General features: G+C 36.7%; 1 pseudogene; it reads left to right on the top strand.

Annotated features, from left to right (window-relative positions):
• The first annotated feature begins 1,065 nt into the window (after positions 1-1,065).
• LOC147558089 (scarecrow-like protein 14 pseudogene) lies at positions 1,066-3,374 on the top strand (annotated as a pseudogene).
• The last annotated feature ends 8,310 nt before the right edge of the window (positions 3,375-11,684 follow it).

Below are 11,684 nucleotides of genomic sequence, written 5' to 3'. Positions count from 1 at the left end.
GGGAGCCAATCTATTGAAGACTCACATTCGTCTTAAAATGGATTTGGAAGATTCTTAATTCATGCATAGTTGTGGCTCTTTGCCGACTGATCTCGATAGTACTTCATCCTAGTAAATTAACGGAAGGGAACAAGTTACGACATGGGGGTTGCAATATATACCTAAACTAGGTTATGGTGGTTGATTATCGAGTTAGAGTTTCTTGTTTCAGATGTTTATAGATTGAATCACCCGAGTTCATGACATGACCGCCCGCTTACGGCCATTTGGCCCGGTGCTTATAGAAGCACCCTTTTTTTTTGAAACATCTTCAGCTAGATATCTACATATTAGTTTTCACAAGAGTGTTTCAAGGGACCAAAAATATGGTGTTGCAAGAACATGAGTAAGGAGAGGGGAATTTCTACTCTTACACGAGTTTCTCAAATTTCATTTTTTTTTAAATGATAGAAGAGTTTACAAAAATAAATATACTGCAGATCTAAATAGAAATCAACCAACAAATAGGGCGAAAAATTCCCTCAAGAAAATGAAAGAAAGTTAAGCTCAAAACAGTTAAATATTTCTTTTTGTTGTTGCAAACAGTTTGATTTTGTTTGTTCATGTTAAGGTTTGACTTTTATTTGGTTTCCAAATTGGCGGCATTATTTTTCTGTTTTTTGATCTGATTAGTTTTATTCGGTTACCTTTTAGCAGCAGCGGTTACCTGGTGATAGCCTGTTGTCGGACCCAGACTACACCTGTTTGTGTGTTTTACAGTTAAAAAAAGAACCTGAAAAGTTCTGACTCACACACCCTTATTTCTACACTTTCTCATCTACTGGTATTCTCTCTCTCTCTCACACACACTCTCTCTCTCCTATGTATCATTTGAAGGAATTGGTTGTTTTTAACCCTAAATTCCTTTCTCCTTTTCATTTTGAAGAATCTGAAATACTATATCTAATCTAGTTTGAATCTCTGATTAGTTGGAACTTGTGCTTAATTATTATTGATTGTACTTTTTTAGTATATATTTTGATCTTTCTCTGTGTAAATTAACAGCATTTATGAAGTTCTCTGATTTGTAATGGTTGTGGATTCATTCACCTTGAGGAAGTTCTATTGATTCCATTGAGAAATCTAACTTTGAAATTAAGATTGTTTCTGATTCTTGAACCTCAAAAGGACTGACTACCTTTGGATCAAAATTTCATGGATTTTCCTATTACTCCTGATCAAAACCCCAATGGATTTCTTCCACCATCAAGTGTTAGCCCCGATGGAGTTTCTTCAGGGGATTATAACTTCTCCGATGCACTTCTCAATTACATAAATCAGATGCTTATGGAAGAGGACATGGAGGAGGAGAAGAGTTCTTCGTTTCAGGATTCTTCGGCTCTTCAAGCTGCAGAAAAACCCTTTTACGAAATCCTTGCTGACAAACATCCGTCTTCCAGTAGTTCGTTTAGTAACAACACTACCTCTACCAGTAGTAGTAGTAGTAGTAATAATACAGTAGATACCAACTCAATTGATGACAACCTCAGCGAGTATAAATCTTCGCTCATCGATACTTCTCCTACTGATTATACTTTCCAAGCAACTCCTCAATCTTCTTTTAGCTCTCCCCCGAGTCTTAGTTTTGGTGAAGAAGGTTTGGTTCCTGATTTGTATTGTGATAACGAACCTGTTTGGCAGTTCAATAGAGGTGTCGAGGAAGCTAGTAAGTTTCTTCCAAATGATAATGACCTACTCCTTAATCTAGAGAGAAACGAGACATTACATCATGAAGCGGAACTGGGGAAGAAGGATGATACAGAGAACTCCCCAAACGGGTCGAGAGGAAAGAAGAATCTTAACAGGGATGATCAAGATTTAGAAGAAGGGAGGAGTAACAAGCAATCAGCTATTTTCTCTGAAGAGAGTCTTAGGTCGGCTATGTTCGATATGGTATTGTTGTGTAAGGGACAAAAAGAGCATCAAAATGCAAATATTATTCTCCGTGAATCCGTGAAAGCTGAAACAGAAAAGAATTTGCAGAAAAACGGGAACTCAAAAGTATCTAATGGTGCTGGTGGAAGAAACAGAAGGGAAAAGAAGACGTGGTTGATTTAAGGACTCTTCTTGTTCACTGTTCACAATCTGTTGCTGCTGATGATCGTAGAAGTGCTAATGAACTACTGAAGCAACTCAGACAGCATTCTTCCCCTTTCGGGAATGGATCTCAAAGGTTGGCCCATTACTTTGCAGATGGGCTCGAAGCTCGGTTAGCAGGTAATGGAAGCCAGATTTGTGCACCTACCATGAAGAAAAGAACATCAGCTTCTGATTTCCTGAAAGCTTACCAGTTATATCTAGCTGCATGCCCATACATGAAGGTAACAAACTTCTTTACAAATCATACAATTATGCGTCTGGCTAAAAATGCAACAACTCTCCATATTATAGATTTTGGTATCTACTTTGGTTTTCAATGGCCCGGCATTATCGAACAACTTTCAAAAGCACCTGGTGGACCTCCTAAGCTTCGGATTACTGGGATAGAATTTCCTCAATCTGGATTTCGTCCAGCAGAAAGGGTTGAAGAAACAGGCCGCCGGTTGGCAAATTATGCTGACAGTTTCAATGTTCCTTTTGAGTATAACGCCATAGCTCAGAAATGGGAAACCATTCAGATTGAAGATCTCAAGATCAACAAGGGAGAAGTTCTTGTAGTAAACTCTGTAAATCGATTAAAGAAGCTACTTGATGAGACGGTCATGTTAGATTGTCCAAGAAATGCTGTTCTAAACCTCATAAGAAAGACAAATCCCGATGTCTTCATTCAGGGAATTGTGAATGGGGCTTATAGTGCCCCTTTCTTTGTTACAAGGTTTCGTGAGGCTCTCTTCCACTATTCTGCTTTATTTGATATGCTTGAGACAAATGTTCCCCGCGAGCATCCAGAGAGAATATTCCTTGAAGATGATCTCTTGGGACGAGAGGCTTTGAATGTCATAGCTTGTGAGGGATCAGAGAGGGTTGAGCGGCCAGAAACTTATAAGCAGTGGCAGATGCGGAATCAGAGAGCTGGGTTCACACAATTCCCACTGAACATGGATGTAGTAAAGAAGGCAAAAGAAAAAGTAAAAGCGAATTATCACAAGGATTTTGTTATTGATGAAGATAGTCAATGGTTGCTGCAAGGATGGAAGGGAAGGATCGTGTATGCTCTCTCTTCTTGGAAACCTGCCCAAAACTCTTGAAAATGCTCAAGCTTGTCTTCTATTTTACAAATTGGTACCTTCCCGCTCTCGTGATCTATACTTCAACCAGGTCTATATGATCTCTCAATTATCTCAATCGGGATTCGGGAAAAACTGAGTTGCTTATTCAGGACCAGGACTGTGATGATAAACTACAGAGAAGAGGTACTTGTACTTGAATTCGTCAACTATTTTGTGCAATCAACAACGTTGCTATTCAATCCTGCTTTGGTTTTGTGAAATTACGACGAGTTAATAATTTATGGATAATTCAATGTCACCTGTTTGTTAGTCAATTAACTTGAGATTGTCATGTAATTTTTCTTACAAGTATAAATGCTTACATAAGTTTTGATGATAATGAATATGGGATTTGTTTTCCTTTCTGATGCTAGTCTTTGGTTCTTTTTGTTCTTGATAGAAAATGATGTTAAAATTGGATTTGTGTTCTTAGGTAGCAGAATCTTGTACAACTTGTATAAAATTTCTAGACGAACATTGTTACTGTTGAATTTTGTTGCAGAAATATTAGTACAGAGAACAGTGATGGAAGATGTGGCCGTTATACTCGGCTCGGCGAAGGATTACATGTTGGTTTACTTTATGAGGGGGAAAAGATAGAGGATGGCAGCAAAACTCTACTGCAAACAGGAATATGTGACGATGATAAGCTGGGTTGTTTTGGTTTTGCTCTGGAGCCTAACCAAGCAAATTCTCCCGCATCTCTCTTTTGGTCCAAGTGATGCACTTCAACCACTGGCCAGGTAACTAGAGTTTTAGCTCTACAATTGGATATTCAGTGTTTTTTTATAAGTCAAATAACAATTTTACGGTGTTATCCTATGTTCCGAAAATGACATTTTACCCTTACGTCACCCAAATGACATTTTTATCCTTATCAAAAATATTTTTTATTTTCAAAACGACATTTTTATCATTATGTTGTCATTTCGGTACTATAAGAAGATAAGAATGTCATTTTGAAAACATTAGGGTAACATTTTAGTTTGGTATTACAAAAGGGTACAATTGTAATTTTTCAATGGCTAAAATGTCAGTTTGACGGCACAAGGGTAATCATTTTGGTATTTTATAATGGCAAAAATGTCATTTGCAAATATACAGGTAAAAGTGCGTTTTGCTGATATTGACGGGTAAAAATGTCATTTTAAACATTATGAAGATAAATATTAAGTTTCAAGTATCCAAATCTATTAAAATATTTTTTTTTAATTTCTGATTTTCCATGAAATTTAATTCTTAGGGGGAGCAAGATATTAGAACTAGGGTATTTCGTGGCGATATAATTTGTGTCAACAGTAAACAGTGGAAATACTTATTTCCACAATAATTCTTTTATTTATATGGAAATAGGTGGATCAAACACTACCTTAGTATTTTTCTTTCATCATATTGTGTAGAAAATACTTAGGAAACTCTACAAAATAAGGTTACTTGTGACTAGATAATTGAAAATTCATTATTGGTGTGTTTGGATAACGGAATCATGATTCCGCGGATTCATGAAATCAAGTAATTTTTCTTGAGTTGTTTGGTAACTAATAAGAATCCTAGGATTTATTATTATTTGAGTATTTTGGACGCTTATTTTAAAAAAAAATGTTGAACAAATCGTGTTCTCGAAACTCGATTTTTCAAAACCATTTTTTTCGTAAACAATTTTTTTCGATAACCGAGATTTTGAAACTCTTTTTTTTCCCCAAAAATCGATTTTTCCTGGAAAAAAAAATCAGGAAAAACGGTCTTCATGAAGCAACATTTTTTCCCCAGAATTTCAGTTATTGAAGAAAACGATTTTCGAGAAAAAAAATCAATTGGGTTTGGAGAAAAAACAATTATGAAGGAAAAAATTGTTTTTGGAGAAAAAATCGTGTTTCGGAAAAAAATTTATTTGAGGAAAAATTGGGTTTTGGGAAAAACCGATTTTCGAGAAAAAAAAGGTTTTTTAAAGGAAAAAACGATTTTTGGAAAAAAAAACTCAGAAAAAAAAAGATTTTTGGGAAAACATTGGAAAAAAGTAACATTTTAAAAATAATTATTTTGTAGAAGGAAATTTTTTTTGTTGATTTTAAGTTTGAAATCTTGGTTTATTAGTCCCAAATCCTACCGAATCTTAACGAGTAGGGTGGAATTTTAGTTAAATACAAATTTTGGACTTAGAAATCCTTAGGATTCAAGAGTCTTAGGATTCGTGGTAGCCAAATTTCACTTTTGGTAGGAATCCTGCAACCAAACACACCATATATGTTATAAGGGACGTGGCTGTCCGTAGAATTATTGGTGAAATATGAGCTGCCACAAACTAAGTGTCTTCGGTACTTTTAAGACTACCTTTCTCCTGCCACAAAACCACCTAGATGTGGCGTCATGGGCTGATGTATGTGGAGACTATCCCTGGCATATGGTAGAGAGAAATTATAAATTTAGATAATTGTGCCGTAGTCAGTTATTCACAAGGATTAGTTTGTTTCCTGTCAACAGAAGAAACAACCTAGAAAGATAGATTAAAAGTTAAAATACAATTCAAAGTAGATTTTTAAGGATTGATTACTAAATTTGTGGACTATTTTGAATCTTTTAATGTTACCCTTTCACCACTAATGCCCAATGGGGTCTTCTAAAGGCACCGTGCCAAAAAGCTGTTAGCATCCATCTATGTCGTTGACTCGGGTCAATGACCATTGATCCAGTCCCTCTATAAGCACCGGCTGTTAACGTGGGTGACGTTCACCTTCGTTGCTTCTTCCAAAACAAAAGGAAGCCAGTGTCCCCTTCCTTCCCTTTTAAATCCCCATTCCACTCCCATCTTGATCAGGATCCCCCATTAATGGCGTCAATGTTTCTCCAATTAACTTCTAGATCTCGAGATCAACCACTCGGGATGATGATGATTTCCATGTGTAAGAAAAACTAGAGAGAGAATAATAGAAGAGATTATAACCTCGCTCTGTTAGTTATTAATGGAATAATAATAAAAACTCCATGTGTAAGAAAAACTAGAGAGAGAAAGTTGAGATGGATAGAGAGAGACGAAGTGTTTATTGGTCTTGAAAATGATAGTTGGTATCGAGGTGAAAAGATCCATTTGGTTTTGTTGTGTATTGTCTGAAGTCTGAACCATATTCAGCTTTGAAAGTTGAGGAAAAGAAATCTAAAAACAAAGAAAACTATCTCTCTCTCGTCTAGAGAGAGAAGGAGAGAGGAATCAATCATATGGCGAGTTTGGGGGCATAACTCTCTATTCTCTTCATCTCCCGGTCTATCTCTTGTCGGTCACTTTTCCGATCAAACTCCACCACCACCGTTCCAGGGTTTCCATTCAACCTCCATCAACAATTCGACTCTGATTCTATCTCACTTTGTATTCATTCAAATTCAATTTTTCGGTAGACATCTCGCCAGAAAAATTACTAGCATTCATCATACTCTGAACTCTTCAATTTATCAGCTTATTCTGAGTTTTTTATTTGTATTTTGATCAATTAATGTAATTTGCCAAAAACATTATACATGAGGTTATTGATTTCTGAAGCGATTTGCCGGAAATGTGGCACAAGAGACTATTGATTGTCAGTAGTATCAGGTTTTTTATGTTGACTATGGCTTCGGTGATTTGAGTAGAATATCTGAGCTTGAAATCGGCTTCATTTTATGAGAGATGGATGGAGGGGTTAGGGTTAACTTTACTTTGACCGGTGCCTACATAGTTGGACGGTGCTAACAGAGAAAGGAGTAGTTGGGCTTGGTGCTAATAGAGATGGATGCTAACAACCTTTTGGCCTGGTGCCTTTAGAAGCACCCATGCCCAATTGGGTGCTTCCTTTTACTAACCTCTTCAGTTTTTTTTGTTTTTTTTGAAATATCTTTAATTGATTCAATTCTCATCAACCATAAACGGCTTATTACAACACTATTTAAAGAGAAAAAGAAACAAACTAATAACAAAATAGCAAACTAGTTATTTCTCTCTCTAACTAACAAATAACAAACTTAGGAGGTTATGATCGAGTGTGATGAGAGTGGACCAAATGAGAGACAACACTCTAACTAACTTAACAACCCAATGGTACAGTATGATGAGAATAGATGAGGTCGAAGAGAAGTGGTCCAGCTTATAACATAAAATCAGAGAAACTTATTCTCCATTACCCTCCCTCAAGCTAAGCTGAGGGATGAAGCTTGAGCTTGGATCGAAGCAGGCTGAATTGAGGTCCTGGTAGAGCCTTAGTAAACAGATCACACTCGAATGAAATGGAAATCTAAGGCCAAATGCTTGATTTTGGAGTGAAAAACCGGGTTGGAAGCCAAAGCAAGAGCAGACACATTGTCGCACCAAAGAGAGGGTGGATGAGAGAGAAACACTTGAAGGTCTTTAAGTAAGGAGCATATCCAAATAGATCCAGCAGTTGTTTGAGCCAATGACCTGTACTCAGCCTTAGTTGAAGATCTGATTACAGTTGGTTGCTTCTTGGCAGACTAGGAAACTGGATTACCACCCAAATAAAGCACAAAACCAGAAGCGAAACGACTATCAGAGGGACTTCCTGCCCAATCTGCATCAGCAAACCCATGGAGATTCAAAGAATTAGACTTGGTAAAGTGAATACCATAGTTGATTGTGCCTTTGAGGTACCTAAGAATCCTTTTCACAGCAAAGAGATGAACATCAGTAGGTTTGCTCATGAATTGACACACTAAATTGACTGAATAACTCAAGTCAGGTCGAGTCCAAGTAAGATATTGAAGAGCTCCCACTAAACTTCTGTAATAGGTTGGATGCTGAAGCAATGTACCCTCATTAGGTGATAATTTAGTTCGATGAGGTAAAGGAGTAGAGCATGGTTTAGCATCAGCCATGTCAACTCTTCAAAAGATCCAGAGTATACTTGGTTTGTGAGAGAAATAAGCCTGAGTTATCCCTATGAACTTTAATTCCTAAGAAGTAATTCAGTGCTCCCAGATCTTCAATAGCAAATTGCTGACTACGTGTAGTGATAAGAGAGGTACAAGCTTTAGAGGAGTTACCTGTGACTAAGATGTCATCAACATAGACCAACACATAAGTGTTGTGTCCTTTGAAAAGACAAAGAGAGAGTTATCTGAGAGAGACTTTTGAAACCCATAAGCCAAAAGAGAATCCACAAGTTCTTCATACCAAGCTCCAGGGGCTTGCTTCAAGCCATAAAGAGATTTGTGAAGTTTGCAAACATAATTTGGTCTTAGCTTGTCTTGAAAACCTGGAGGTTGAACCATATAAACCTCTTCCTTTAACTGACCATGAAGGAATGCATTGCTCACATCAAGTTGCTTGATTAACCAATCATTGTGCACAACAAGAGTGAGTAAAACCTTGATGGTAGTAGGCTTAGCTACTGGACTGAAGTGGACATATCTGAAATTATTGGAGAAGAAGTATTTTTCAACGGGGAATGCTCTTAATTGAAAACCACATGTCTGGACACATAAATCCTTCCAGAATCCTTGTCAAGACACCTATAACCTTTCTGATTATGAGAATAACCAATAAAGATACATTCCTTACTCTTGGGTTCAAGCTTGTTCTTGGCATATGGTTTCAACCAAGGGTAACAGGCACAACCAAAGATCCTCAAAAATTTGTAATCAGGTTTATAGTAAAACAACTTTTCCAATGGTGAGACAAACCCCAAGACTTGAAGAGGAAGTCTATTAACAAGATAATTAGCAGTGTTGAGAGCTTCAAGCCAGTATGAACTAGAGAGAGAAGCTTGGACAAGCAAGGTTCTTATGATATCAAGTAAGTGTCTGTGTTTAGACTCAGCCACACCATTTTTCTCAGGTGTGTGAGGACAAGTCTTATGGTGAGAGATACCTTTCTCTTGAACAAAATGGTAAGAACAAAGATCTCCAAGCAAGGTAATTATCTCTTTGAAGTTTGATAGGAATGACATTTCCCATGGAAGTGATAGCTAATGAAGTTATTTTCGGATGATCCATGATAGAAAGAGAATAGAAACGATGATCAAACAGGAAGAAGAACCAGAAATTCGCAGTAATCAGAAGAAACAAAGAAAAGAAGAAGAAGATTAGAATTTTAGAGAGAGAAAGAGTAGAGAGAAAAGAGAAAAAATTGATCTTAGCTCTGATACCATAATTGATTCCATTCTCATTAACCATAAACGATTGATTACAACTCTATTTAAAGAGAAAAAGAAACAAACTAATAACAGAATAACAAACAAGTTATCTCTCTCTAACTAACAAATAACAAACTTAAGAGGTTATGATCGAGTGTGATGAGAGTGGACCAAATGAGAGACAACACTCTAACTAACTTAACAACCCAATGGTGTATGATGAGAAGAGATGAGGTCGAAGAGAAGTGGTCCAGCTTATAACATAAAATCAGAGAAACTTATTCTCCATTAATCTTTAATTAGATACATATTAGTTTTTTACACGAGTCTTTCAAGTGACAAAAATTTCACGAAATTATATTTCTTCTTCTTCCTTCTCTTATACGGTAGAGAGAAATCAAAGTAGCGAAATTGAAAACAGAAAGAGAATTGAGAGAGAAACAGATTGGAGAAAGAAATAAAGGGGCTATTCCCCTTCCTCGCTTGTGTTGCACGAACACGAGTAAGGAGTGGAGAATTTCGCTCTTTCACTCTTACACGAATCTCTCGAATTTCACTTTTTTTTTCCAGTTCACTTACTTTCTCTCTTTCTTTAGTTTCCTCGTCTTATATAAGGATAAGGAAGAAAAAGGTGAACTAAGCAACTTCGCAATTTTTGTAATGTGAACACAATATGAAAAGCAACGTAAATTTAACTGATTCTATTACTACAGGGGCGTCCTTCACCAGAACTTACGTCTGATTTGAGGATAATCCCCCAAACCAGAGCACATTCTGTTTTGGGCTTTCCCGTACCAGATGCGAGCTCGTCGAATGGTTCTCTTTCGCTAGAACAGAGAGAAAAGAGAGAAAGATATTGATAAAGAAAGAGAGAGAGGGGAAGAGAGAAAATGTGGTGGTGTTAGAGGGGGTGGGAGGAGAGGAGGAAGAAGAGATAAATTTGGATAATGGTTGTGACAATCTATCCACGACCGCTGTTGGCGCGAAGAAAGAAGTGGTGGTAGAGCTAGGGGAATGTAACCGACTCCATTACTAAAGGGGTTTCCTTCACCAAAACTTACGTCTGATTTGAGGATAATCCCCCAAACCAGAGCACATTCTGTTTTGGGCTTTCACGTACCAGATGCGAGCTCGTCGAATGGTTTTCTTTCGCCAGAACAGAGAGAAAAGAGAGAAAGATATTAATAAAGAAAGAGAGAGAAAAAGAGAGAGAATGTGGTGGTGTTGGAGGGAGTGGGAGGAGAGGAGGAAGAAGAGATAAATTTGGATAGTGGTCGTGACAATCCATCCACGAACGTTGTTGGCGCGAAGAAAGAAGTGGTGGTAGAGCTAGGGGAAACAAAACTATTTTACCACCTAAGTTTTTATAATGCATATCTTTTTTTTCGAAAAATAATGGAATCTATATAATAAAGCTGAAGAGAAAAACACTGATCGGGACAAACTTCATTTTTAATAAAGGATATTATCTAGAAGCCCTTCTCAAAATTTACAATATAGTCCTTCTTAGAAATAAAATAACTAATTTAAAAAAGGAAACAAAAGAAATTGCAAGGGCTAAATAAAGGAAATTGAAATCTCCCTCTCTCAATAAAACAATAATTTAAGAAAAAAAGAGAAAAAAATAATAAGTAGAATACCAAAAAGTTACGGTAACCAAAATATAGTAATAATAAATATGGAAAGTCAGGTGACATGTTTTGGAATAACGTCTAAAGTAGTAATATGGGGTGCCTATAGAAGCACTAGGTTAAAATTTCGTCAAATTTGATTGATACAACTGTTCGTGCCCTAGGGCACAAGACCCTAGTAGGTTATAAAAATAGACATACTCTATACCTAAATAGAAATCAGTCGTATAATGAGGGCGAAATATTCCATCAACAAATTGAAAGAAAGTTAAGGGTTTGTTTGATTGGTTTGAAAATAGAGTTACAAAAATCGATTTTCTGGTGGGACTTAATATGTATGAAAATCGATTTCTGGGAGAAAAAAAGTTGAAAAATTGTCTGAAATATCTATATAATAAGGGAGGAAGGTATCTCTTCCCCTCTTCCCAACGACCTAAATTTGATCTCCCAAGTTTATCTCACGTGGCTGAGATTTATTATCTTAATCTAATGGTTAGGAATTGGATATAAACCATCCAACGGTTTAACTTAAAGAGGGAAAGAAAAAGAACATCTTTCAAGAGATGCCATCTTTTACTCTCCCCTCTCAAACAACATGCACCTTCTCTGATCTCTCCTCTCATTCTCTTCTTTTTAAAAATCTCCTTCCCGCTCTCTCATGTTCGTTTCTCATCTCATCGAGTATGTAT

Source organism: Eschscholzia californica, unplaced genomic scaffold, assembly GCF_041429995.1.
Source record: "Eschscholzia californica isolate CP2 unplaced genomic scaffold, dmEscCali1.0.p SCAF_2, whole genome shotgun sequence".
Lineage (NCBI taxonomy): Eukaryota > Viridiplantae > Streptophyta > Magnoliopsida > Ranunculales > Papaveraceae > Eschscholzia > Eschscholzia californica.
Note: the sequence above shows the minus strand (reverse complement) of the source record. Positions and strands in the feature narration are given on the sequence as shown.